The 27,823-nt window shown below is 35.9% G+C and overlaps 1 long non-coding RNA gene across 1 annotated transcript; it reads right to left on the reverse strand.

The window, feature by feature from the left end:
- Positions 1-9,661: 9,661 nt before the first annotated feature.
- LOC127175363 (uncharacterized) lies at positions 9,662-27,364 on the reverse strand. Its single transcript, XR_007828980.1, has 4 exons — positions 27,275-27,364; positions 27,154-27,190; positions 10,790-10,848; positions 9,662-9,750 (listed from the first exon to the last, which is right to left on the reverse strand). It is a non-coding gene; the product is annotated as an uncharacterized LOC127175363 (long non-coding RNA).
- Positions 27,365-27,823: the final 459 nt, after the last annotated feature.

The following is a 27,823-nucleotide window of genomic DNA, read 5'->3' on the forward strand; positions in this document are numbered from 1 at the left end:
ACAGTGGCTGTTCCTCCACTCTATCACTGCATCCTTCATGCAAAGCAACATGTTTCCACAGTCTACGTATATGGTTTATATTAAGGCCCGGGGCACACACAGACATCTTTTCACATTTGTTTCATATTCCACTCAGGATATGAGTCATCTACCTCTGATCTTTTAATTATAACATGACAAAAATACACTGCAAGAAAAAGAAAATCCCTCCGGACTTTTAGGAAGTCTGGGGCCTAGAAAGTGCTGAAATGATGACAATTAAACTCCAAGGCTGATAAAGCTGCGCTATCAAGGTGTTGAAGTGCATTTTAACCATCTAGTCATGCTGACATTTTCACATGTGGGAGAAGTAGCAGCCAAGACGAGCTAATTACTACAACAACAACAAGGAAGAAGATGACTGGACATTTGTACAGCTGCTTTTGTTCAAATTGAAGCTATTAATAGAACAGTTCACCCAAACATGAAAATTTGCTGACAGTTTACTTACTCTCAGGCCATCCAAGATGTAGATGTAGAGTTTGTTTCTTCATAAGAATAGATTTGGAGAAATTGCAGTACTTCACCAGTGGATCGTCTGCAGTGAATGGGTGCCGTCAGAATGATAAAAACATTGAACAGCTGATAAAAACATCACAATAATCCACAAGCAATCCACACCAACAGTTCTGAACAAATATGTGGGTGGATTTTGATGTGAGAAGACAACAGGGGAGGGACTTTTTGGATAGAGCAATCCCAATAATGGATTATGGACTCATATTTTAGCCAAAAGCAACAGTTTGAAGTTAAATTACCTTAATTTTTTTTCCTATTAAATTACCTTCGGATTTTTTTCTCTTACAAACATGCATCCTTTGGCTTCTCAAGATGTTAGTTGATGGACTGGAGTGGTGTGGATTACTTGTGGATTATTGTGATGTTTTTATCAGCTGTTTGGACTTGGATGGCTTTCAGCAAATTTTAGTTTTTATAATGAACTATTTCTACAGTTGAGGTCAAAAGTTTACATCCCCCTTTCAGAATCTGCAAAATGTTCATTATTTTACCAAAACAAGAGGGATCATATGTTATTGTTTATTTAATACTGACCTGAATAAGGTATTTCACATAAAAGACGTTTACATATAGGCCACAAGAGAAAATAATAGCTGACCCTGTTCAAAAGTTTACATCCCCTCGATTCTTAATACTGTGTTGTTACCTGAATGATCCACAGCTGTTTTTTTTTTTGTTTTGTTTTTTTTTGTTTAGTGACAGTTGTTCATGAGTCCCTTGTTTGTCCTGAACAGTTAAACTGCCTGCTGTTCTTCAGAAAAATCCTTCAGGTCTCACAAATTCTTTGGTTTTTCTAGCATTTTTGTGAATTTGAACCCTTTCCGACAATGAGATCCATCTTTTCACACTGAGGACAACTGGGGTACTCATATTCAACTATTACAGAAGGTTCAAACACTCACTGATGCTCCAGAAGGAAACACAATGCATTAAGAGCCAGGGGTGAAAACGTTTTGAATTTGAAAATCAGGGTAAATTTAACTTATTATTATGTCTTTTGGAAAACATTTAAGTATTTCTGTAGCTTCTGAAGGGCAGTACTAAATAAAAAAATATGATGTTTAGGCAAAATAAGAAAAATGTACACATCTCCATTCTGTTCAAAAGTTTTAACCCCCGGCTCTTAATGCATCGTGTTTCCTTCTGGAGCATCAGTGAGTGTTTGAACCTTCTGTAATTGTTGCATATGAGTCTCTCAGTTGTCCTCAGTGTGAAAAGATGGATCTAAAAATCATACGGTCATTGTTGGAAAAAGTTCAAATACACAAAAATGCTAGAAAACCAAAGAATTTGTGGGACCTGAAGGATTTTTCTGAAGAACAGCAGGCAGATGAACTGTTCTGGACAAACAAGGCACTCATGAACAACTATCACTAAACAAAAAACAGCTGTGGATCATTCAGTAACAACACAGTACTAAGAATCAAGTGTATGTAAACTTTTGAACGGGGTCATTTTTATGATTCAACTATTATTTTCTCTTGTGGACTATATGTAAACATCTTTTGAAATCTTAATCAGGTCAGTACTAAATAAACAATAACATGCATTTTGTATGATCCCTCTTATTTTGGTAAAATAATTTTGCACATTATGGTAAAAAACATTTTGCAGATTATGAAAGGGGATGTAAAGTTTTGACCTCAGCTGTATTCACATGACTAGTCATGGCTTTTGTATGATTGAAAAACTGACAATCCATCATAATGCAAATAAAAATCTTACTCTGTAAAAAACTGCTAATATCTGTGTATGTGATGACTGCAGGTTAAGCATTTGTGCTGACCGAGCGACATAAACTCATTCTGTCTGGACAAGCAGGAAACATGGTTAAACTTTAGCACTAAAACTGTCACAGACAGTCCCCGACATAAACGCCAAACACTCCCCATGTGTCATTAGCAGGATAATTAGTCAGTGGAGACACTTATTGCAAAATGTTTTTACAGCATTCATCTAGTTGAATTGTGACGATCCGAAACAAAGCCAAACACAACGTTTACTGTTCCTCAGTGACAAAAATACTGTTTGTCATCACTGACAAATGAATCCTGACAGTGAAATATATCACAGGGCTTAGTTAGTGTGAGCTAACTATTTTAAAATCCTTAACCTCAAATACAAAACTCTGACAACACTGTTCAAAAGCTTAGGTTTGGTAAAATTGTGAAATATCATTATCATTTTAAATGACTGATTTTTATTTGAATATATTTCAAAATGAAATTTATTCCTGTGATGCAAAGCTGAATTTTTAACATCATTACTCATGTTTTCAGTTTTACTCAATAGTTTTCAGTGTCACATGATCCTTCAGAAATCATTCTAATATGCTGCTCAAGAAACATTTCCGATTATCAAAGTTAATATTTTTGTGGAAACCATGATTCTTTTTTATGCTCACCATAAGGTACGTTTATTTAATCAAAAATACAGCAAAATTGCCAAATATTATTATCATTTTAAATGACTGTTTTTTATCTGAATATATTTTAAAATGAAATTTATTCTTGTGATGAAAAGCTGAATTTTCAGCATCATTACTCCAGTCTTCAGTGTCACATGGTCCTTCAGAAAACATTCTAATATTCTGATTCTAATTTGCTGATCAAGAAACATTTCTGATTATCAAAGTTAAAACAGTGCTGCTTCATATTTTTGTGGAAATCGTGATTCTTTTTTTCCCAGGATATCCAGAATGGAAACTTTGGTCATTAATTCTTACTATTAATTATTAACTATAACTTTTGCTGTTTATTAGGCTGGGAAGTATTAAAGATCTAAAATATGGTCATGCATATTAATTGATAAAGTATTAATATGTGCTTTATAAGTACCTATAAACAGCCAATAGGCTAGTAATATGCGTGCTAATAAGCAACTAGTTAATAGTGAGATCTGGTCCTTAAAATAAAGTGTTACTGAATGTTTAAAGAACAACATTATTTGAAAAGTCTTTTGTAACATTTTAAATGTCTTTACTGTCACTCTTTATAAATTTAATGCATCTATGCTGAATAGAAGTATTCATTTCTTTAAAAAAATGCTGAAAAAGATTTCTTTCTAATCAGTTATGTTAGCACATTATTCCCATTATATTCTACCAGTCGCTCTTATCTTCCATGATGTTCACACTCATCCCTCTTCTGTCTAAACGCGTCCCTCTCCAGTCGTCTTTCATCTAGAGATGCATAAAGGCTCGGCGAGACATTAGAGAATGTGAAGTAGTGGAAAAGAGGAAAGGTAGGAGGGAAGACTAAAGAAACAGGTTTATGATAAACCTCTTCAGCCGTGTGTTGACAAAGCCGTGGATTGTATTGTGACAGCACCTGGCTGCATCTCAGCGAGGAGGAACAAACGGCTAGACACAAGATACTGCTGCTGTTTCCTCATTAAAACACACAGTGAAGAGAGTCCCAGAACAGGGAACACGGATTCCCTCTAGTTTATATGAAAACGTGATCTTTCAAAGGCTCACGTGCACACATAAACGGTGAAGGAAAAGTTCACCCAAACATGTTTTGGTGCTGTTGCTTGATGGATGTAAGTTCTGCCCTCATTTAATAGGAAAGTTCACTCAAAAGGGACCATTCTGTCATCATTTATTCACCTGTACATGGATTCAAAACTGCATGACTTTCTTTCTTTTGTGGAATAGAAAAGTAGATGTTTAGTAGAATGTCCAAGCTGCTGTTTTTCACAAAAAAAAAAGTGACTTTATTGACTTTATTTTGTCAGCTGAAGCTCTGTGACCTAAATATGCACTTGAAATACCTTCTGAGATTTAGAATATTTAGTAATATTTAGTTAATATTTAATATTAGTTAATATTGTTGACATTTCAGTAATTTAACAACAAATTTACATTTGATTACACTGATGTCAGTTAATGGTCACATGACATGCAGGTAAACAAATAGAAGATATTTATATTTAAAAAGTGGTTTTATTTAGATTATTTTATTATTATTGTTTCTTTATTTAATTTTTAATACTTTTAAGGATTAATTAGTAGCTTTCATCGCCTAAATAAATCCATGCATTTCCCTGTCTTAAAATAACAAAAATACCACCATAAATGAAGTCTGCAGTCCACTATTTTCCTAGACTTCTGAAATCATGATCGTATCTATGACAGATAAAATAAATTTGAATAATGACGCTTCACTTATCTTTACTAAATTTCACTGATACATTTGTCATTTGTTTGAAAGATATGTTTATTTATGTATTTATTTATATGCTTAAATAAGTAAATAAATAAATAAAGACATTTACGCAGAAACTATTACATAACTAAATTGTCTAAATAAATATATTTAAAAAAAATAAATCTATTTATTTATATATAATGGTTTCTGATTACTTACTTATTTACTTGCTTAATTTATTTATTTATTGCTTCTGCTTAAATGTTTGAAATAACTTATTTACATAATGGATTCTGTTTCATTGTTTGAAATTAATTAATTTATTTAATTAGATATAATTAACTTCAAATGCTTATTTAAATAAATAAATGAAATAAAGACATTTAAGCAGAAACCATTAAATAACTAAATTGTCTAATAAATATATTTAAAAAATAAACCCAGGGATTTATTTGTTTATTTGTATATAATGCTTAATTTCTGCTTAAATACCCATTTTTATTTATTTATTTATTTATTGCTTCATCTTAAATGTTTGAAATAACTTATTTACAAAATGGATTCTGTTCCATTGTTTGAAAGTTATTCATTTATGTATTTAGATATAAATAACTTCAAATGCTTACTTATTTACTTATTTATAAAATGGTCCTTGATTGGTTGAGCCACGTTCTAAGCTGTTGTAAATTACACTACAAACATACACCTTTGTTAACATCCGTTTCTAAAGAGCTACATTGTTTGGTGGAAGAATATTGTTTTTATTAATATCATTACACTTTATTTGCTCTGTTTTATTTTGTGAAACCTCACTATGTATATGGAATAACCGTTTTATAAAAGCAATAAGCCCTATGAAGCTGTGGTTTACAGTAAATTTATAACAGTTAAGGGGGTTTTAGGCATGCCCTTTAGCTCTTTAGTTATAAATTCACTGTAAATCACAGCTTCTTGGGGCTTATTGCTTTAATTTATTTATTTATTTATTTGGAAGGAAAGCACAAGTGACCTTTAAAAAAAAACATCATAGGATGCACCTGATTAATGTGTAGAGTGAGCAGACCTGGAATTACATTTTGGGTGACTACAAATTTCCATACTTTTATGTGTTTTCATAGTTTTGATTATTTGATGTAAATTGTGGAAAACAGTCATAATAAATAATGAGAACATGTGTCCAAATGATTGATTAGTCAAGCATCAAATAACCATGTTGTTTACACGCTTCTCCAGCTTCTTTGAGAAACAGTTAACAGGCTGTCCCTTTTTACAGACGTTCCTCAAATTTTCCACTTCCATTTGTGCCTAAGTTTGAGTCAAACAAAACACCCCCATGTCAGCTAACTTCAGAAGCAGAGCACCAGCGATCACTTAATCTGGATTGAGACGAGATTTCTCGCTCTCGTCGGAGGAGTGGAAAGAGGAGGCGGAAAAACGAGGGGTTTGAAAGATTTATTGGCAGTGTTTGCTCATTTCGTGCTCTCCGGGCTCAGAGGAGGGAGGTGTGGAGAGACGCTCACGGGTTTGTTTTCACACACATGCTCGTACGCATCAGTCCCGGCCCATTTCATACAACCTCACTGTACAAAGGCGAGGAATTTCAGTCAATGCTTGCTACTGTATCTGACAGGCCGCCTCCACCCTGTGAATAAAGCGCGGGTTGGGTTGGAGCCGGACGTCAGGTTACGGCATGCAAGACTGCAGGTGAACGAATGACAGATTTACATTGTCGTCTTCCCCTCTGTTCCACTTTCTGCCCGCCTAATGACTCGATTACGCAACGCCGGCTTCACCTGCGGCAAGTGGAAGCGTGTTCAGACTTCTGCAGTGATGTTGTTGGCACTCAGTGATTCCCCCTCAGGTCTTCACTAAATTTATGCCAACTTGTTTGAAAACACTGCGGGGAAAGTTATATTTAATGACTTTATCGGGAAGTCACAAAAACGAATGGATGATTTGCATGTTAAATACTAAAGTTCCTTGGGAAAGAAACACCATCTGACTGTAAATTGGCAAGAAAGTGCAGATGAGGAGGAAAGTGGCAAACACAAACACTCTACAAATAAATCCATCAAACTCAGACTACAACATGTATTAACACGAACATTACGTTCATTACAGATAATTTAATGCAAATTGATGAAAACAAGAGGCCAGTCAAACCAGATTCCAGACTTGTATATTGCAGAAATATAAATGCAAAAATATCAATAAAATAAAAATGTCTAGTAAGATTTGAATGCACTAAATTTATAAGTGACAGTAAAGAGTTTTATAATGTTACACAAGATCTTTTTGAACATTATTTTCATGTATCATGGTTTCCCCAAATATAATAACTGTTTTTAACACTGGTGATAATCAGAAATGTTTCTTTAGCAGAAAATCAGCATATTAGAATGATTTCTTAAAGATCATGTGACATGGAAGACTGGAGTAATGATGCTGAAAATTCAGCTTTGCATCACAGAAATAAATTACATTGTAAAATATATTCATATAGAATACAGTTCTATTAAATTGTAATAATATTTCAGAATTTTGCTGTTTTTACTGTATTTTTAATCAAATAAATGAAGCCTTGATGAGCATGAGACGTCTTTCAAAAACAAAACAAAACAAAAAAAAAACCTTACCGATCCCGACCTTTGAAAAAGTACACAATACATTGTATGGGTCAAAATTATATGCCAAAACCATTCAGATATTAGGTAAAGATCATGTTCCATGAAGATATTTTGTAAATTTCCTATCATAAATATATCAAAACATAATTTTTTGATTAGTAATATGCATTGCTAAGAACTTCATTTGGACAACTTTAAAGGTGATTTTCTCAATATTTTGATTTGTTTGCACCCTCAAATTCCAGATTTTCAAATAGTTGTATCTCGGGCAAGTACTGACCAATCATAACAACTATAAATCAATTTAAAACTTATTTATTCAGCTTTCAGATGATATATAAATTTTAATTTGAAATTTAAAATTGACCTTTATGACTGGTTTTGTGGTCCAGGGTCACATATGGCTGGCTAAAAATAAATCCAAAATTAGGTTGTAAATTAAAAATCAGACACATAATTACTAGAGGCATCAGCAATAATCAAAAGGTGAACATTTATTATTAAGCAGTTTAAAAAAAAAAAAAAAGTTTATTATTTACTTATTTATTCAACTTAATAAATGTTCATTTATTGAACATATTAATACAAGTTTCATTGCCAACCTATCTTGGGTTCAATTTAAGCAAGAAATATAGTACTTTTTAAGCAATAGCTGAGTTTAATAAAACTACCCAGGAGGTTGGGTTAAACATTTAACCCAACCACTGGGTCAAAACAACCCAATCGCTGGATTTGTCCATATTTCACCCAGTGCGGGGCTGTATTAAAGGAGAAGTCCACTTTCAAATCAAAGATTCACATATAATGTACTCACCCCATTGTCATCCAAGATGTTCGTGTCTTTCTTTCTTCAGTTGTAAAGAAATTATGTTTTTTGAGGAAAACATTTCAGCATTTTTCTTCATATAATGAACTGATATGGTGCCCAGAGTTTGAACTTCCAAAATGCAGTTTAAATGTAGCTTCAAATGATCCCAAATGTGGTTGTAAACGATCCCAGCCGAGGAAGAAGGGTCTTATCTAGCAAAACAATCGGTTATTTTCATTAAAAAAATACAATTGAAATCCTTTTTATTCTCAAACGCTCGTCTTGCCTTGCTCTCGTTGAACTATGTGTATTCTGGTTCAAGACAGTTAGGGTATGTCGAAAAACTCCAATCTTATTCTCTCCCCCTTAACTTCAAAAAATCATTTAAAAATCATCCTACATCACTGCAGAAGTACCGACACAGTCTTTGCAAAATGAACATTGACGATTTTGAAGTTGAGGGAGAACATAAGATGGGAGTTTTTCGACACATGAACATCTTGGATGACAATGGGGTGAGTAAATTATACATGAATCTTTGTTTTGGAAGTGGACTTCTCCTTTAACGCAGCATATATAAATTCATGAAATTATGCCTAATTTGAAAATTCAGACTGGCTGTAATTTCTGGAAAGCATCAGCATCAATATATGATGGAAAAGTCAAGATCTAATTGTGCTCGATCTAAAGAAACAAACTCCTGCAGAGTCCAGATGGATTGTTGGAAAAGGTTGTCTTGTAATGAAGGCCAGAATCAAACCCAATACTGTCACAACACACACACACCCTCTCCATTCATCCCACCCAGTGAGAGCCATCACTCCTCCAGTGTGTCAGAGTAATTTACTGTGACAACACACAACTGGCCACACCAGTGGGCCACCATGAGCACATTATACAGAGACGGTGAGAGTGTGAAAACACACAGACAGAAAGATGGAGAAAAGCATTTAAGAGAGATATTGTTAAATTCTTAATGTTTTGGTTTTGGTAAATTAAAGCACAGTTTCCCTCAGAATATAGTTAATATATGGAGCTTTATTTTAATTCTGTCACTGATACAAAAATGGCCTTTATAAATGTAAAACCTTTTCATAATTTTCAGCTTTATTATATCTGCTCGTATTGTCCTGCTTGGTTATCTTCTGGCAAAGACCTGAAGAGCAGTTAATACCATATTTAACTCAAAGTTTATGCCTTTAAACAAACACCAACACAAGCTAGTGTTAGTTCCCAGAGAAGATTCAGTACTAGAGTTTATATCAAAGTACCATCTGATACCATCACTGTACCACGGTATCACTACAGAAAGATAGCGGTAGAAGTTTATAGTAGAATGATGTAAACATGTGACTGTAAGTCAAAATGTAAACAGGCATCAATCAAAGCCAGTGTGAAGCCCCTGCTTTCACAAATGGAGACGCCAAACTGGGGCATCTGATTTTCCAGAAGTGAATAATCAGTTGTTTGTTTTACATTAGTCCTCAGATTTAAAGTCATAAAAGTGTCAGGGTTTTCTCACCTCAAGAGCTGGAGGAGGGTTGAAACTTCACACATGGATGCTTGGGAAACTCGTCCTGTTATTTTCTACATCAACCCCCACAGCCTCAAATGAAAAAAAAAATAAAAAAAAACAAGACAAATTCTCATTACAGATTCTCACAACTAAATGCCAGCTGGCTATATATAATGAAATCTATCTAAATGTTCTTTTCATATGACAAAACTTCAATTTAAAACTGTTAAATAAATAAATAAACAAATTAACAAATGCACTGAACATTACAAAATGGATGATATAATATGAACAAAGTCTAAAAATATGTATATAAAAAAATGTGAAACTGTTAAATGAAAACGCCAAAATGGATGAAATAATATGAAGAAACTATAAATAAATAAAAAAAATTCTCATATATGTTTAAGAATGAGACAAAAAAAAAAAAAATTGAGTTCAGCAAAAATGTATTTATTAATTGTTTCTTGTTAGGAGTAACAAGAATTAGTAAATAAATAAATAAAGGCTTTTTGCCTTTGGAGTGAAATATGTTTTTCTAAGATTCATCCAGTTTGATAATTTTAATAGGAAAAACGTGTGGAAAACTGTATAAAAAAATGTAAACCTGTAAAAATGGTAAAAAAAAAAAAAAAAAAAACCTTTTCATATATATGTCAAATATATTATATATATATATATATATATATATATATATATATATGTCATATATACGTCACATAGAAAAACATTTTTCAGTAATTTTTTTGTTTTTACTGAAAAATGTTTTTCATGTTATAAAACTTCAATTTGAAGCTATTAAATAAATAAATAAATAAATAGTTCTAAAATGTATGATATAATATGAACAAACTATAAATATAAAAATGTTTTCTAAAAAATAATTTTTATAGTGTAGTCTTTAGCAAAAATTGGAATTTATTCATTTATTTGATCATTAAGAGTAACAAGAATTTGTAAATAAATTAATACATTTTTTGTCTTTGGAGTGAAATGTTTTTCTAAGATTCACCCAGTTTGATCATTTTAATAGAAGAAACCTGTAAAAATTTGGTTTTGCAACCTCTATCCACTTTCTTTATGTTTATTTAAAACTATTCACACATCACTGAGTCAAAATCATGTTTACCTCTAACTCCTTATTTCCTAAACACTTTGGCCCCATCCAATCAGATCTGGAATTGCTCACTGAAGAGAAAAAAACATACTGATTACAAGATCATCACAATCAGCTTAACTGTCATTGTAAATAACAGAGTAGATTAGGATGAACTCCATCGGCCTGCAGTCAAACTCTCTTTGCCTTTTACTCATTGCTGTTGCTAAAACACAAGACTTTTGCTGACTTATGAGCTCTGTGTCCCTTTGAGAGTGTTTCAAACATTTGACCCCCAAAAGTTCAGCAGAATTTCCCAACTCTGCACCTGGATACCCAAAGAGTTTTGGGAATGTCTCAGCAAGTGCGTCTTTACGAGAAGAAAACTCAAAATGCTTTATGTTGACAGGGACAGATAATGCGGTTGTTCAAATATATTTTGATACAAAAAACTATTCCATAAATGTGTAATGGAACAATGGCGTCATACTTCGGGGAATAGTACTTTTCTAGCATTCTAATAAATGACTCTGATCTTACGTTTGTTTTTTCTGCTTTAGCACACATTGGTTTCACAATAGCACCGGGCATGACCCCATCACGATGATGTGGGATTGTGTTTTTTGTGTGTATTTCGGTGAGATGTCCATCTGTGTGCCAGCTTGTCTGGTCAGTGGGTGATGTGTTCCTGCAGAGCCGCTTTCTGCTGGGAGTGTTGGACCATGTGGTTTGGTCTCAAAAGGGATGCTGGGGTCTTGGTGAGACCACCAAGCCGTGAACATAAGGACTGTCACACCAAGTCTATTCGATGTACACAACTGTACAGAATATATAAAAGAAGAAACACACACACACATACATCATCCCTCAGAAATCACTCTAAATGCTGATTCACTGCTCAATTATTAAAAGTGGTTCTTATTATTATCAAGTTTTGCAAATAGTTAATACAACTGCTTAATATTTTAACTTTAGAAAATATAGGTCTCTCTTTAAATATGAAGAGGGCAAACAACCTTCCAAATTCTGGCCTCCAAATTTTCAATGTTCATCCAGTCTCATTTTGTAAGTGACTTTTCTTTTTGTTTTAAAGATGTTTTCTTTGGATTGTTTGACTACTCAAAAGAGAACACAGGAAAATATAACTTAATAATGTGTGTTTCCTGCTAGCTACATTTCACATACAAGCAAAATCTCTCTAAACCTCTCTTTCCTTTATTGAAAGTTGATCTATGACAAGTATATGGAAACTACCCAAAGTTCTGTTAGTCCTAAAGCAGTGAAAACTGCATCTCTATATTCATCCTATGTTTCCTCTTAAGGTGAAAAACCACAGTTAAACCATGGTAACCATAAATTAACCATGGTTTTGCTACACTAACCATAGTTTAACCATGGCTTTTGTAGTAAAACTGTGATTCTACAAAAAAAAAAAAAAAAAAAAAAAAAAAAAACGTTTACTACTTTTACTATAATAAACCCTGTGTTTTTTATTTTTTATTTTTATTATGGGGTTTGTGTTTGTATATAACCCACTTACTTTCTTTTTCTTATTTTTGTTTTTATAACTGTAATTACTTAATGGTTTAAAGGGGTTTTTGTTGTTGTTGTTCATTGTTTCCCGCTTGAAGTCCCGCTCTTAAGGGCGGCCGTACACGGTGCGAATTCGGACAGTCGAAAGACCGTATGGCCACGCACACGTCACGAGTGACTTTGTTTACGGACGCAGTGGTACACGGCACGATTTTAAAACCTGCCGATTTCCGAGGCAATCACATTCACGAAGTTCCGCGCCAAAAACATGGACTCCGAGGAAGAGATCCTTTTCTTTGTGGCAGCAATGGCTTGCGAAAAAACAAAAAAGAAAAGAAAACGAAGGTCATGGCAAAGAGTTTGGCTGAAGGGCAGAGAACAACATCTCGGACGACCCTGTCATGATAAATGCTGCTCGATATATCATACAGCGCTCGCTGTTCTTGCCAGAGTTCAGCGAGTTTGTCCTCTTTCTCGACAGCCCAAATTCTCCGTGGCGCTACCTTGTTCATCTTTCTTCTTCTGTGGATTTCTTTTCTTAGCTTCTGATTGGTCATTTCCAGTTTGCTCAACAAATCGGCTCGTTCAACAGCACACACGTCACGCTTTCAATCCGACAGCTCCCGAAGTTTTTTGACATGTTTAAAAATGATCGTGAGGTCGGGAAGTGCTCGTAAGGCACCTTATGGGCACTCTGCTCGTCTCGTAATTTCTCACACACCATACGAGCCCCGACCATACGAGAAGAGACGATTTCCTCCCATAACCAAAAAAATCGCATGCGAGCTCGTACGACCTCAAAAATCGCACCGTGTACGCCCGCCTTAAGTCCTGCTCTGAATCAAATGATTCGCGACACACGTTAGTCCTGATCTGAATCAAATGATTCACGAAACCGCATCAAAGTCCGGCTCTGAATCAAATGATTCGCGACACGCGCTAGTCCTGATCTGAATCAAATGATTCACGAACCCGCACCGAAGTCCCGCTCTGAATCAAATGATTCGCGACACGCGCTCGTCCTGATCTGAATCAAATGATTCACGAACCCGCACCGAAGTCCCGCTCTGAATCAAATGATGCGCGACACTCACTAGTCCCTATCTGAATCAAATGATTCGCGACACGCGCTAGTCCTGATCTGAATCAAATGATTCACGAACCCGCACCGAAGTCCCGCTCTGAATCAAATGATTCGCGACACGCGCTAGTCCCGATCTGAATCAAATAATTCGCGATCCAAGCTTCGAAGTCCTGATCAGAATAATAATTCGCAAACCATAGTTTCAGATCAGGCGTCGGAGGGCAGATCACGAAAAGTTCTATTCGCGAAATGTTTTGCAAACCTGCTCAGAAGATCGAAATCAAATTGCCATACGCGCTGGAAAATGCCAATCTGAATAATGAACCAAGAACCATCATTTCAGATGGAGCTCGAATGAGAATCATTCAATTCGCGAAATGATTCGTGAAGTCCCATTTCAAATCAAATGATTCGCGACACGCGATTTGAAGTCGGAATCAAATGATTCGCGATACAAGATCCGACTGGAGCGCTTCACAGTGAATCGCTTTGCGACAGAATGGTTTAACTGATTCGGAGATTCGAAAAGCTTAGTTTCAGCCATAATCAAAAAAAATAAAATCATTACAAGCGATGTTGAAAATGAATGACTCTTGATCTGGTTTTGGTAGTGAATCGCTTGAACTGAATGAACGAAGTCACGAGTTTGAATCAATCAGAGCAGTTATGGCGCAAATGACTCACTCAATTGAATCGGTTAGTCTGTTCCTATGCTTTTGGCGTGTTCAGCCGTGTTTACACGGCATTGTCAGTACTACGACTGGCTTAGCTCGCTAGTTTTATGACATTAACTGAAATAAGCAGAAAGGGTATGCTGTTTACAAATAAAATAACAATATTTCCAACACACATCTACAAACATATTCAGGTACCCAGTTTAAGTGAAACACTCCATTAATATAAAGAGCTGCACGTCAAAATGCATGTTATATGCATTATGATCAAGTTTGAAGCTTAATTCACTATATTTTAAATATTTTGACCGCTGCAGTTCAGTTGGTGACAGTTCAATAGGAAAATCAATTGAAAGCATTCAGTCATCTCATACAATGGAAGTAAATGTTCACTTTATCAATATTTATTGTAATAAATGCTTGAAAAATTATGTATAAAAGTATGTTTTAAACACTTCGGCAACCTTGTATGTTAACTTCTTAAGTAAAATTAATGGTAAGACCTGTTTCAGATGCAGCTGAAATTCATTGTGCCAAATTTGGGTCAATGATGGTATGATTTAGTGTATATAACAAAACTCATATACAAAACTCACATGTAGCACCTTACTTTCTCTTTCAAAAGTCCATATGGTGGATCTCAATAAGAAAGTATTCACTTACTCTCATGCTAAACTCTCCTCACATCAGGCACAGGGAAAATGAAATCTGGATCTCTATCTACTTAAGCCGGGGCGGATTAGTGGCCGAGGGGCATCTAAAGGGGCAACAATGGGGCAAAGATCCGGGAGTCAGTGGGTAAACACACTAACAGCTTTCTTGATTCACATCTTGACTGGGCCTCCGAAACAGACAGAGGGATGAAGGTTGAGAAAATAAGAACAAAGGCTTGAAATCAATAATACATTTTCATTTTTTTTTTTTAAGTATAATAATCTTAAATCAAGTCCTATGATAGACTATGCAAATCAAAACAGATCCTGTTTACTTTCTTAATATATGTACCTGGTCTTACAGTGATTGATTTAAACATGTTATAAAATGTTTACGTTTATAAGCTTTTATCAAATGGTAATTTGAATTCCCTTTTCATATATCATCACCAGGCACTCTTTAGTTTTCAACTCCTCCCCTAAATGCCTGTCACTTTTCATTATCAAACCAGTTCTTCCGCCCACTTTTTTCTAATAATGTGTAGTTTTTCAGAAAGTGACATATGCAGGGAGCAAAAGCACACAATTTTAACAATTTTAATTATTGTCTTAAATTTCAATATACACAAACGCACACAGACAACGCAAACACATACCAAGCCTCCATCCAAACATGCCACATTTCCAGCTGGCAGCAACTACACATTGCTGCCCTTTTCCAAAGCTTCCACACATATTTGACCCGGAGGCCAGAGAATGTCGTGTAGAGACGGGCCAGATGAGCCAGCGGAGGTGAGGCGGGGGTCCTGTGCTAACTGTGGTGTGAATGGCAGCGGCCCCACGAGGCAACGGCTCTCTGTGTGCGCTGTCTGCCCGCCTAATCTGCTAATGTATTCCTGAGGTCAGGAGGTCCTCCACCAAATCAATGGCAGGGATTTACACAGCTTTCCCCTGGAATGTGCCTGATCCGCACTCCTCTCCACGGCCGGGGGGAGAACATCCAGTTTGGCAGCGCCGTCTAATTTTCCGCGGAATTTAACCACTGAAAAGTGAACGGGGGAGGAGGAGGACAGCGACAGCCCCCGCTGACATAACGCTTCTCACTGAATAATATTAATAGACATAAAGGATGAAAACCTTCCACACTGCTTCAAATGTGCTTGATTTGAGAGTCTGGGAGTGTGAAGTGCACTTTAAAGGCGTCTGAAATGAAGAATTTGGACTCAAATTCACTCCAAAGTGCAACTCAAGAGTTAACAAAGAGAAAATACCTATACTAACTATTAACTACTACTATTACCAATTAACCATTAGTTAGAAATTAACTGTTCATTCATTCAATCTGAAATTGTCAAGAAATTCTCATTACTAACATTTCTAACAAGAAAAACAGAAGTTTTTAAAGACAAACTTTGGCAAAAAAGGTTTAAATTGGTTTGAAAGGATTTAGGTCTTATGGAGAGACAGAACAATAGAACAAAAGACAAAATGACAGACAGACAGATAGATAGATAGACAGACAGACAGATAGATAGACAGATAGATAGATAGATAGATAGACAGATGGATGGATGGAACAAATGATAGAACAATGGGTGGATGGATGTATAGATAAAGAGTGGGAGATATGGAACAAATGATAGAATGATGGATGGATGGATGGATGGATGGATGGATGGATGGATGGATGGATGGATGGACAGATAAACAGATGGTACAAATGACAGAAAGATGGATGGATGGATGGATGATAGACGGAGGGATGGAACAAACAATAGAATAATGGATGGATGAACAGATGGAACAAATGATAGAACGATGGATGGATGGATGGATGAATAGATGGATGGAACAAATGATGGAATGATGGATGGATGGAACAAATCATAGAACAATGGGTCGGTGGGTGGGTGGGTGGATGGATGGATGGATGGATGGATGAATGGATGGATGAATGGACAGACAGAGATGGAATAAATGATAGATGGATAGACAGATGAACAGATTGAACAAAATGATAGAATGATGGATGGATGGAACAAATGTTTGAATGATGGATGGATGCATGGATGGACGGATGGACCAAATGGAAGAACGATGAATGGATGGGTGGATGGATGGATGGGTGGATGATGGGTGGGTGGATGGAACAAATGAGAACGATGGATGGATGGATGGATGGATGGATAGAACAAATGATAGAACGATGGATGGAAGGATGGATGAATGGACAGACAGAGATGGAATAAATGATAGAATGGATGGGTGGATGGGTGGGTGGATGGAACAAATGAGAGCAATGGATGGATGGATGGATGGATGGATAGAACAAATGATAGAACGATGGATGGATGGAACAAATGATAGAACAATGGATGGATGGATGGACCAAATGAAAGAACGATGGATGGATGGATGGATAGATAGACAGACAGATGGAACAAATGATAGAATGATGGATAAATGGAACAAGCCACAGATAGATAGATAGATAGATAGATAGATCTTAGTCTGGCTTTAATCTGTAACTCAAGCTATAATGCAAGATGAAGGGTTTCCACTGAGGAATTTCCCTACAAAACTTCAAATAACGCTGCAACTGACTCCAAAAAACCACTGCCAATACAAACACAACGCCTTAAATAGATCACTGCCATTTATAATTGCTCTAAAGCCATCTGGTGAAAGCTGATGTCCTAAGTGAATTTCTTATCTTTTCATAATGCAGGTTCTAATTTCCACCACGTCATAAAACCAGGCAAGAGACAAAATGACGACTCATCAAACTAGTCAAACACTTGGCCAGACCTGAGGTGATCCTCTCCATGAGTACCTGCTCCTCTCCCAGAAACCTCAGCCCTGATTTAAAAAAAAAATGTCCTCCAGTAATGTGGATGTCTGGTGTCTCCAAAAGGCGAGATTCATCAGTTTTGTCACTAATTACTGATGCTCTTTTTAGAAGGGACTTCAAAAAAAAGATGAAATGTATAGAACGCACAATGAGAGCACAACATGAGATCCTAGATGAGACACATGTGATTATTGAAGTCTTTTTTTCTTGGGAAACATATGAGAAGCAGAAGACAAAAGTCTATAAGAAACAATTGAGATATTAAAAAATATCTCATTTGTTATTTTCCATTCTATGGGTGAAACACAGACAAATCTGTCAGAAGAACGGAGAAGAAATCACAGATGATTAGATCTCATCACACATAACCCAGCCCCTCCTCCATCGCTTCTTAGCTTTTCATTGCCATGATCTCTCCATTCATCCGTCAATGTGCTTCCTGTCCGGGACGCCACAGGGTCAGCAGAGTGACAAACATATAAATCCACCCCGTTTCACCATGTGCCCCATCCCATCCTGAGACTGTCCAACCAAATGGCCCCCTGCCCTCTGGTTCCCACGGAATGTGTGTCCGTCAGTCACACTGAGTGACAGGCCTATTATAAACCACTGCAGTCCCTTGTTTCCAAACTGCCATGAGATGATGAGCTGTCTGTCAGTCATACAACACTAAAGCCAAGCGCTAATGGGTCAGAAGGCTGACAAATAATGAACCCAAAATATGGCATCCGGGCTCATATGCATAACGCGTGAAGCTACCCTTCATATCATCCATATTATTTATAAAGAAACAAAAGGAAAGAAAAAAGTCAATCATCCCTGTCACTATGGCTAGCACTTGATTAGAATGACCCATGTTTGTGCTACAGTTATGAATGATTCCTCAAATAATGTGTTATGCAACTACAATGCAACAAACTGCAGCAAATTTAACAGCCTAGCAACCCCATAATAACATAAATAACCCAGAACACTGTAGCAACCCCATAGCAACATATTTAAAAAAGACTATCCTAGCCACTATACTTAAAAAAAACAAACAAACAAAAAGAACAACCTAGCAACCTCATGGCAACATACTTAAAAAGTAACCCAGAACAACATAGTAACCACATAGCAACATACATAACAAAACATAGAAAAATATTTATACTAATACTTATAAAAAAAAAAAAAAAGAACATCCTAGCAACTATTTACCAACATACTTAAAATAACCCAGAATAACCCATAAACCCTTAGCAACATAGTTCAAAATAATCCAGAATACAATAGAAACCCCTTAGTAACATACTTAAAATAACCCAGAACAACCTAGTAACCTCTTAACAACATACTTAAAAAATAGCCTAGAACAACCTAGTAACCCCTTAGCAACATTCTTCAAAATAACCCTGAACAACCTAGCAACCCCTTAGCAATATGCTTAAAAATAACCCAGAACAACCTAGAAACCTCTTAGCAACATAATTAAAAAGTAGTCCAAAGCAACCTGGTAACCCCTTAGCAACATACTTAAAAATGGCCCTGAACAACCTAGAAACCCCTTAGCAACATACTTAAAAATAACCCAGAACAACGTAGCAACCCCTTAGCAACATACTTAAAAATATCCCATAACAACCTAGCAACCCCTTAGGAACATACTTAAAAATAATCCTGAACAACCTAGCAACCCCTTAGCAACACACTTAAAAATAGCCCAGAACAACCTAGCAACCCCTTAGCAACATACTTAAATATAGCCTAAAACAACCTTGAAAACCTTAGCAACATACTTCAAAATGACCCTGAACAACCTAGAAACCTCTTAGCAACTTAAAAAAAAAGTATGTTGCTAAGGGGTTACTAGGTGTGTTGTACAGCAGCAGATGTTAAAGTGTTGTGTTAACTAGTCATAGTCATTTAAACTCCTGTTCTAGCACTGTAACTCATCCCAGTCAGAGCGGAGCGGGCACAACAGCTCCTCTCCTGCTCTGTTACCTCCTGTGTGCCAAAGCCTGAACAAAACCCGAGGCACATCACACTGTCTGTTTGAATAGGAGGAATGTAGCATGAGAAATGCGCTTTCTCCAGCAGACGGACAGCTGAATGGAGCCGAGCTGGTGCTGCAGCCTCTTGGCACATGGAGGCAGATGCCCCTATTGGAGCAGTCCAGTGTTAGAAAAAGATTCATCCTGGGTGGGTAAACAACAGTTCCTGTCCTCACATTCTTATGCACAGAGGCATTTGATGGGGTAAAAGTTGGCATCAGTGCCAACCCACAACTGAACTTTAACCTTAAACAAACCCACAATCTATCCTGCTGTGATTAAAACTGTCTACACTGTCCGACGTATGTCACAACATAATGAGGTTGTGTACAATGAAAGAATCAAAGCTCTATCAACCCTTCTATCCATCTATCTATATAGATATCTATTTAAACATCTATTCTTCTACCAATCCAATCATCTATCCATCTGCCCATCCATCTATCTCCCCATTTATTTATCTGTTTGTCTACTATCTATCCGTCCATCCACCTATCAATCTGTCTGTCCATGTATCTGTCCATCCGTCCATCCATCCATCTATCCCTCTGTCTATGTGTCCGTCCATCCACCTATCAATCTGTCTGTCCATGTATCTGTCCATCCGTCCATCCATCTATCCCTCTGTCTATGTGTCCGTCCATCCACCTATCAATCTGTCTGTCCATGTATCTGTCCATCCATCCATCCATCCATCTATCCCTCTGTCTATGTGTCCGTCCATCCACCTATCAATCTGTCTGTCCATCTGTCTGTCTGTCCATGTATCTGTATCCATCCATCTATCTTGTCGAATGGACAGATAGATCCATGTATCCATCCATCTATCTTGTCTGTCTGTCCGTCCATCTATCCCTCTGTCCGCCTGTCCGTTCGTCCATTCATCCATCTGTCTGTCTGTCCATCTATCCGTCCATCCGTCCATCTATTCCTCTGTCCATCCATCCATCTTTCTGAGTCCGTTCATCCATCTTATCTGTTCATCAGTCCATCCATCCAGTTGTCCACGTCTAATTGTCCTGTCCGTCTGTCCATCCGTCCATCTATCTGTCCATTCGTCCATCTATCTATCTATCTATCTATCTATCTATCTATGTGTCTATCTGTCTGTCCGTCCGTCCATCTATCCCTCTGTCCGGATGTCCGTACATCCATCCATCCATCCATCCATCCATCTATCTATCTATCTAGCTATCTTTCTATCTGTCCATCTGTCCATCTGTCCTTTCTATCTGTGAGGTGAATGCATGAGGCCTGTACTCTGTGAGAAAGATTTAGTGACTATGTAGACTATAAAAGTTCTCATTTTTAGGTGAGAGCATCTTATCACAATCCGAAGACTTAATGTGGTCAGACGGAGGAGGAGGACGTGGGTGTTGACCAGATGCTCTTCACCGTCTCGTCTGGGGAGAGTCCAGGGCTCACGTTCTTTCCAAATGGAATTGCACTGTCACACCGCACATCCATTAAAACCTCGGTAAGTGATCGCCTGGCTTATGAGAGGCTAAGAGATGATGAGCTAATCTCATCTAACTCACACAGAGAACTTCAAGAGGGGTTAGCATGACTCCTCACTGAGTTTTTCTGGATAACACTCATTTGGATTCGGTTCAAAGAAAAGTTCAGACCTTTTAAAAGAGTGTGAGTTTTCACAGAGGGTGTCAGATGAGAGTAAGCGTCCCATACTGTAAATAGTATAGAAAGAATGATCAATTCACTACAAATAAACCATCAATTCTGGACTACCACAAACACAACTTCAAGCTTTAATTTTGAAGAAAATATGATGAAAATAAGATGAGGTAAATGTTCAGTGATTATCATTCTGCAGAGTGTGACAGTGACCATCCATTTTAATATGTAATATTCAAAGATATTTCAGAAATTATTGGCTTGAGGTGCTTGGGAAAGAAAACACTGAAAGGTAAAATAGATTTGTAGAAATGTTCATATGCACTAAATGTCATTTAGTGACGAAAACCTTTCCAAGAACCCAACTAAAGCATCGTGACCACGTCAACATTTTACAAAATCCTCTTAGATGATTCTCCTGAGAAAAAGGTCACCAATAATCACACATCTCCTCTAAAGTTTCAAAAAAATTCTTAATAATATCTCAAAGTACTATTGTGTAAAACTGTCCTCAGAAACAACAGAAACTAATTAAACAAGATCTTAATTTTATCATTTGATCTTTGAAAGATAACTTTCAATTTATAACCTTTTTTTATTCTATTTACAAATTAATGACTACTGTATGTTACAGAACCCCTAAAAAATGTAAAGTGTCTTGGGAGTATGCAAAAGTTTTGAAAGTGAGTACAAAGTTAAAAGAAAATTGCTAACAAATGCAGAATCTTTCAGTGGAACAACATTTTACAAATGAATGCAATGTTTCTCTGGAGAACACAAAAGTTTTGCAAATGAATGCAAAATTACTCAATAGAACTAAACATTTTGCAAGTAAATGCAAACTTTCTTTTGGTAACGCAAGCTGTTGTGACCCCGAAAGGATCACTACAAATAAGAAGACGAGTGCATTTGCGTTGAAAAAAATCAAAACTTTATTTAACCATCAGACCTAAAACGAATTGTTCTCAACCTGTCTCGAGCAACGTAGACAGGGCACAAAGACCAGAGAGGTGACACCAGATCCCACTAAAAAGCCACGTCCTTTTGTCACAAGCGAAGAGAAGTTTTATCGACAAAGAACTGCCTGCACACCGGTGTTTCCAATCACACAGCAATCATCCGGACACCTGCAAAGACTCAGAAACAACACACACACACACACAGCCAAGTAACGACCAAGAGTGTCGTCACACAAGCGTTTTGCAAACAAATGCAATGTTTTTTGGGGGGGAACGCAAGTTTTTCAAGTAAATGCCAATTCTTGGAGGAGAGCAAAGGTTAGTTTGTAAAACTTCCCCAAAAAACTTTGCATTCGTTTGCAAAACTTGTTTAACCAAGAAACTTTGCATTCATTTGCTGAAATGTTGCATTCCCCATTAAATTTTACATTCATTTGCAAAACTTTTGCATTTCACAGAGATACTTTGCATTTGTTTGCAAAAATATTTCATTCCCAAAAGAGTCTGTATTCGTTGGCAAAACTTTGTTTTCTTCCATGAAACTTTGTATTCACTTGCAAAACTTGTGCATTTTCCCAAGAAACTTTACAGATGTTTGTAAATCTTTTGTGTTCCCTAACAAAACTTTGCATTAATTTGCAAAATTATTTTGGTTTCCCAAAGAAACTTTGCATTTGTTTGTAAAACTTGTATACCCAAGAAACTTTGCATTAATTTGCAAAACCTTTGCATTCCACCAAGACACTTTGCATTAGTTTTCAGAAATTTTGCTCGCAAGAAATTTCACATTTTTCTGCAAAACTTGTTTACCCAAGAAACTTGCATTAATTTGCTAAACTTTTGGAGTCCACCAAGACACTTTGCATTCGTTTGAAAAACTTTTGTTCTCCCATGAACAAAGCTTTTGCATTCTCCCACATTTGTTTGCCAAACTTTTGTCCTTCAAAGAAACTTTACATTAGTTAGCAAAAATTCTGCATTCTCCCAAAAAACTTTGCATTTGTTTGCTAAACTTTTGCATTTGTTTGCAAAACTTTTGCATTTCTCTGAAATTTTTTTCCATTTGCTTGCAAAACTTTGTGCGCACATAAGAAACCCAAAATCAATGACAAAAAAATACAATGTTTAACGAAAATCTTTCAGATTTCATCTGAAAATCTTTCAGTTTAATGAAAATTTCAGTGCTTGGGTTTCTCCATGCAAAACATTTGCAAGAACGAAAAAATATTTAAAATGTAACTTTTTTCTCACATCTCCAAAATTGTTCCATTACCATGTGCCCTTATGGGCTCTACAGTATATCAACTACTGAATAATTTATTTTCCTAATGAATTTTCAGACATGCACCTAACAATGGTAAAATCTAAATAAGACATGACTAAGAATTCCACCTGCGTTGATATAACAGAGGCCAACTCGTGAGAGCTCTGCAGGTAAAATCTCACTCCTTTGCCTAAAGAGGCACGCTAGCAACTAACGCTAGAGGCTGCCGTCTTTAGCTTCCTTGTTAGAGCACAGGTTTGAATCCCATTCAAGGAGGTGCAAGTAGCACTGGATGGGTTACACTGACACTAACAAAGTACAAAAAAGCACCATGGAAAAAGGCCTGATTTATTTATACCCTCTAACGGGATATGCACACCGTGCCATCCAGTTTGATTTCATCACTGGTGTTTCTCTTCAGATGCTCAACTGATCATTTCTTCTTCATTGTTTACCAGTGAGCACCACAGAGAGGAAGTCAGGCCTTCATCACCCTTCAGCTCCAGGCATTCCCATAAAACAGCCCGGAATATATACTGTACAAACACAATCATCATAATAATTACACAACCACAACTAAACGCTTCCTCTCCTCCAGCCTAGAGTATCAAATTATTGATATCATTAATTTTTCAGTCTTGGCTTTGGGTTTTCATTATTTAACCCCTCTTGGTTTCTTAGGGTCTGGTGCCACAAATCCCCTGAAATGGTTCCCCTGGCTGCACATCACAATTTTTTTGAAAGTGAATTCAAATTCTCTTTAAATTACTTCTAGTCCTGGATATGAAGGAGGGAAAGGAGAAAGAGAGAGAAGAGAGGCGTCAAGGTTTTTAGTCTCCTCAGCTCAGAATTCCTGGATAATGACTGGGCTGTAACCGTACAGCGCCGCTCGCAGCCAAGTGAAACAATGACTTCTGCCAGTTTCTCTCTATTTATTTCTCTCCATTTTTCATCCTTCTCTTTTTTCTCTTATTACACACATACTCAAAAAAAGTCATATAGACAGAATCTGCACTTAATTTGCATGGCAGCCCACCATTCCCCTCTCTTTTTTGTATTTTTTTTTTTTTTTTCGCATTCAGCAAATACTTGGGCCAAGACCGGGATTTGTGGCTGGTAGTTCTCCAGTCAGAGTGGGGAATATTTTCTGAGAAAACGCACCGGCCAACAAGGTTTCTGCGCTGTGGTTTTAAACGCTGACCTTCGTAAATTAGTTTTAAGTGTACAGACAATAAGAGCGCTTTGGAAAAATAAAACCTCTGTAGTCAGTTTTGTTGTTCAGGTACTTCAACAGTCTGAAAACACTCTCAGAGGTGTAACATGACTGATTTGATGCTCACACAGCTGGATACTGCTCATCTATACACTGCCGCTCAGTTTGGGATCAGTAAGATTTTTAAAGACAGTTCTTCTGCTCATCAAGGCTGCATTTATTTGATCAAAAATACAGAAAAAAAGAGTAATATTGCAAAATGTTATTACAATATAAAATAATGGTTTTTATTTTAATATACTTTAAAATGTAATTTATTCCTGTGATGAAAAGCTGAATTTTCATCAGCTGTTACTCCAGTCTTAAGTGTCACATGATCCTTCAGAAAACATTCTATATGCTGATTTATTATCAATGGTGAAAACATTTTTTAGGATTCTTTCATCAATAAAAGGGTAAAAAGAACATAATTTATTTAAAATAGAAGTATTGTTCAAAAGTTTGAGGTCAGTACATTTTTATTCTTTCTTTTTTGAAAGATATTAATACTTTTATTCACCAAGGATGTGTTAAATTAACAAAAAGTGACAGTATAGATTTACATTGTTAGAAAAGATTTATATTTTGAATAAATGCTGTTCTTTTTAACTTGTTATTCATCAAAGAATCCTGAAAAAAAAGAATCACAGGTTCCAAAAATATTTAACAGCACAACTGTTTCCAACATTGATAATTCTAATAATAAATCAGCATATTAATATATATATATATATATATTGCTCAAAGGAAGTTTTGAAGATGTAAAGTTAATTTATTTTGCATTTTGACACTACATCCTTGACAATTAAGCACATTTCACCCAAAAAAATGCCAATTACCAAAATAATAATTTAAAATATAATAATAATAATCCATTTAATTTGAGGAAAAATAATTACATATGATTTCAGTATTATACAGTATTTAAATATGGTAATGTTTGTGACTTTAATTTGTGCTGCTTTAGGTTAAAAATGTTTTACAGTAATGGAAATCTAATGAAAATCACTTTTGGAATTAATCAAATTACCAAGTAATTGTAAAAAGTAAAAACATATTGATGCATTAAAGCAATGAAATTTGAGTATATTGTATTTAACTGTCATTTAAAAATGTTGCAATGCAGAAAATCCTAATAGTCCTAAAATATGCATCATTTAATTTGTTTAATTTATTTATTTTAATTAATTAATTAATTTATTAATTTATTTATTTATTATTTTGAGAAGAATTGAGACCGAATAATGAGAATAATTTTTAAGCACAGTTTTCCCATTAATTCTTATTAATGCAAAAGAAATAAATAAATGTAAAATAATAATAATAATAATAAAGAAATAAAAATCAATCTAAATCATTAATATAATGTAAAAAATATACAATATAAACTGAAAGGTATTTATGTTCATTGTAGTAGCTGTTAAATTGACTTTAATTTATGCAGATTAAAAATTATGACAGTATTAGAATGAAAGGAATTAAATGAAAATCACAGAAAACATGCGGATGTACTACAGTAACTTGAGAGAGTTTGTCATGAAAATTATATCAGAATGCAAAAAAGAAAGGGTTTAGGTTTGAACTGGACTTCGCAGAAGAAATGTAAGAATAAATGTAAAGCAGCCAAAGTTAATGTATATCATTGAGAAAAAACAGCTCTGAGAGACACAATGGAGGGAGGGCAAGCGTCCAGACGGGACCTCTGTTGCATTTGGCAAGGCAGGTGTTAGGCTTTGCTCTGGAACACACAGTGTGTGAGCAACTGATCTGCTGCAAGACTCCTTAAGACGACTCACTCACGCACCCAGCGGCTCTGCGGCCAGACGGGAGGGAGAGAAACGTCTCCGTATAATCTGTCTCTCAAAGCCACTGGTTCGTCTCGTCCAAGAGACACAGCAGCAAAAAGTAGGTGTGCCCTGCGGACAGATCCGCTGCATTATCTGCAGCTCATCTTGGTGAAAGGACTCCATATATGGTTGGATTTATGGTTCAAACCACGGCACTCAGATTCGGTTTGCATCACAGAAGCTTGGAGAGGACCGGCGGCATTGAGATTCAGTTGCTCAGCACAATTTTTCCATCAGAGTCAGGGCCCTTTACATGGAAAAACAGAGCGTTTCTTTCAACGAATGTCAGAAAACAATACTTGAAGCTGCATAAATCAGCATTAAAGGAATAAATTAGCCAAAACAGGAACAGTTTGTCATTATTTATGCATCCTTGAGTTGTTCCAAACCAGCATGCATGACTTTCTTTCTTTCTCAAAAAGAGATGTTTTGCAGTATATTTGAACTCATAGTTTCCATACAGTGAAAGCCAACGATTATGTTCATTTTCAGGCTGCAAAAAGGATAAATAAGCAACTTAAAAGCATTGAAATGAGTCCTTTAGACATTTTGCTTGGTTTCATCAGCATTGAGGAATGTTGTAGCCAAAACAGGAAAATTCTGTCATTTACTCACCCTTGTGTTGTTTTAAACTTGCATGACTCTATCCCACCTTAAATGCATTGAAATAAGCATTTAGTCATCAGCATTAAATAAATAATTCAGGTAAAATAGAATAATTCTTTAATTTACTTACCATTGTATTGTTCCAAACTTGCATGCATCATAACTTTTTATCTGAAAAAGAGATGTTTTGCGGTATATTTGAGCTTATCTTTTCCATAAAATGAAATTTGATGATTATGCACAATATCAAGCTGTCAACTTTAAAAAGCTTTGAAATGAGTACTTTAGACATTTTGTTTTGTTTCATCAGCATTAAAGCCAAAATAGGACATTTCTGTCATTTACTCATCCTTGTGCTCTTTCAAAATTGCATGCATTACCTTTTTTTTTCACTCTCAAAAAGGGGATGTTTTGCAGTATATTTGAACTTCTCTTTTCTATATAAGTAAAATTGACAATTTTAAGCTGCAAAAAGTATAAATAAACAACTTATAAAGCATTGAAATGAATACTTTAGACATTTTTGCTTTGTATTTCATCAGCATTAAACAAACGTTGTAGCCAATACAGGAAAATTCTGCCATTTACTCAGACTTGTGTTGTTCTAAACTTCCATGCATGACTCCTTTTATCTCAAAAAGAGATGTTTTGCAGTATATCTGAACTTCTTTTCCCATAC

This window comes from Labeo rohita, chromosome 13 (genome assembly GCF_022985175.1).
Source record: "Labeo rohita strain BAU-BD-2019 chromosome 13, IGBB_LRoh.1.0, whole genome shotgun sequence".
NCBI lineage: Eukaryota > Metazoa > Chordata > Actinopteri > Cypriniformes > Cyprinidae > Labeo > Labeo rohita.